A 3406-nucleotide genomic window follows, 5' to 3' on the forward strand; every position below is an offset into this window, starting at 1 on the left:
GGAGCTTTTATTTATTTATATCCATTTTTTACTATAGACATTTTTTTTTTTTTTTTTTTTTTTTGACATTTTTGCAAAATTAGTGTAATTTATTTTCATGCAATTTGATTGGTTTATGTGTGCTTCAGTCATGAGTTTGAAAGTTTTTAACTATTATTTTGTGCACAATAATTTATTTTTTTCTTTTCCAAACTTTCGAGATTAATAGTAAAAATAATAAATAATAATAGTAAAGTCATGAATTTGAAAGTTTTTTATTTTTGTTCAGAGATGACATATGAATCAACATTTGTCTTGTGAGCATTGATTATGGATGTCATTATATTCCATATTTAACAAATCAACGCAAACAAACAACATATTGATTATAGATGCCATTATGATAGAATATTTTTCTTTATTATTGTGGCTTATAAATTATTTTTAGGTCAACATTTGTCCTGTGTGAGCATTAATTAGGAAATTTTTAAAAATTGTTGTTTTTTTATTTATAGCATTGGTTGATTATTTATAATTCACATTTTAAATTTTTTTTTGTCTTTTGCTATTAGAGTACACGGTATGTAGAGAATTTTCTATTCTTTTTATTTGAGATTATATTGTGTTTTAGTTGTATTGCTTTTTTGTGATCATGTTTACATGGAATTTTGTTGAAATGTATTATTTATAATATATTGTATTGTAGTTGCATTGTTTTTTGAGATCACCATATTAACATGAAATCTATCTATGGAAGCTTGTCCAAATCTATTATTTATAATCAATTTTTTGTAAAAGAATTGAGTTTTTTGTTTGAAAATTTGAGATTTATGATCTATTGTGTAGAATCAAGTTCTAAAAGAATTGAGTTTTTTTGTCAAGATATGTATAGATATTTTAGATCACAATAATTTAATACACAAAATGGTTCAGAAGTTTACCAAAACACAATCAAACATAGATTTGATGAAGTTGTTGGGGAAACTCCCTTGAGAAAGGTTGAAAAGCCAAGATCACAATAATTTAATGTACAAAATGGTTCAGAAGAACGCCAAACTCAATGAACTAACATAGCATCACTAGTAGCATATTGTGATTCCAATGTGTTTGTGATTGTTGCCACTGGAACATTATGATTCACAAATGTTTGCCATTAGAAATATCTCCAAATTTTATGGAGATAAAGGTTGAATGAAAGAGTAGATCATTTTGTAGAGAATACAGAAGTGATACAAGAACATGGCTATGGAGTTTTTTACTTAAATAAATATGAAATACATGATTTTCCATATAAAATACATAAATAAATGAAAAATGAAGAATAGAATTGAAATTAGAAATGAATTTTAGAGCTTTTAAATATAAAATGGTCTAAATATAGCATAATTTTTTATTTGTTTAAGAAAGAATTTGGATTATGTATTTTGAAGTATTAGTTTTTATTTTGATTGACATAAGAGATTTTTAAATAAAAGGTGATAATAATATAGTATATACTAACATGCACAAAATGAAATTTGCAAGTATCATGAACAGCTATAAAGACATATCAAGCTATAAATAATGACAGTTACAAAAGATACTAGTCAATATAAAATAAAGTGTGTAAACAAACAATGTATATGCATGAGTCTCATATTCAAGTACACTCTCTGTGTCATATATGTATAATGAAATAATGTATATGCTTTGATATGCTATAAGACATACTTTTGTTCTATCAAATTGTATAACATGATTGAGTAAATGTTTTGCTAATGTAAACTATTATTAAAATACAATGAAAAAGTGCACAACATGCTTTATCCTATTGCATGTCCAATGTATAAAACACTATCTAAATTGATAGTTATCATACGCAAAAATTATACTTAAGCAGGAACTTTGACGCTTTGCGTCCTTGTTTAAAAACACAAAATAGCTACTCCAAAGATCTTAAGTTTTCTTTTTCCACAATTTTTCTTATTTTACACGTGACATGAAATTTAAGAAAGCTGATGGTCTTATGAAATAATAAAGCTTGTGGTCTTATGTCTTCTATTCAAAGGTATTTTTAACAAAAAGCTGAAATCAAAATGTTTGTCAATTTGTTTTTTTTCTAAATTAGTGGGACACAAAAAAAAGTTTGTGAAGTGCCAATTGTTATATTGTTATTTTCTAAATTAGTGGGGAAAATTTTCTAGCCCTGCAATTTTTTCACTTGTTATATATGTGTGTGCGTGTGTGCACTTGTTATATATATGTGTTAAATACTAAACCATTATATTAAATATTACTGAATAGATTGCATCCCTTGAAAGTAGATACCAAAATAGGCAATGTCATTACATTTTTGATTTTTGATTATTTGTCTTCTTTACTCGTTAACAAACCACTGTGTACCACTGTCTTTCAATATTTGTATTGTTTACTCCTTCCAAACAAACATCGTGTACCATTGTGTTTCAATATTTGACATCCAAATGCTATAAAAAATACTTAAAAGTTTTGTTCACATATTTAACTTAATAAATAATGAACTATACTTCCAACTTAATGTACACTAGTGTTAGGCTTATGATCTCGGCTATGCATGAACTTTGGTTTAGGCCACTCTTGGTCACCACAAACTTGTTGTAGAAGAAAAATGGCCTCTCGAGTAGCCCATGGAAGATTGTTCATCTAATACGAAAGCAAGCATTACATTGGCCCTTCCAAGCATCAATGGACTTTCATTAGGTGGACACCACAACACAAAAATTGGTCTCAAAATCATTGATGCCTCAAAGAGCTTGGTTGCTCAAATAAAAGAACAAGGAATAATTTTCAGAGACTCACAATACAACTTATGGCCCATGGTTCTTGCACTACTGCATTTGGGACTATTTTCCAATGGCTGTTCGTTCCATGAACTGAAAGGTTGGTCATTAGAATGCTGACAAATATTGCCATCACTGAACAAGTGTCAAGACATATGGATGGGGAGGGAATTCACTAGAATTTCAATGACACGACTAGCTGTTGAAAATTGAATATAATTGTTGTTGAAAGAAAATTAGGAAATGAAGGCCTGAAACAGTAGAACACTTACGAGGATGTTATTAGGAGTATGGCATCCTTGTTGGAGACCACGTTGGTGTTTGTTGGTGATTAGATGGTAAGAGTTGATGCTATCGATGAGGATTCCATTGGGCGCATGGCATTCCCTTAAGAGTTGACATCGGAAATTTTTATGACAACATCATAATTTTGAAGACTTGTGCATGATACTTTTGAGGAAGTAAGCCGAGGCAACAAAATCACAATCCATATTCATGGACAACATACGAAGATGAAACAACACAATTTTCGACACAAATCTACATTGCAACAATAGGAGGCATGGGACTATCATTGCGATGTCGTAGATGCAAGAGCTAAGCCCTCCTATCTACATGAGATGCAGAGA

The sequence above is a fragment of the Cupressus sempervirens genome, chromosome 8 (assembly GCF_028749045.1).
Source record: "Cupressus sempervirens isolate cs-2001-9-10 chromosome 8, ASM2874904v1, whole genome shotgun sequence".
In the NCBI taxonomy this organism is placed as follows: Eukaryota; Viridiplantae; Streptophyta; class Pinopsida; order Cupressales; family Cupressaceae; genus Cupressus; species Cupressus sempervirens.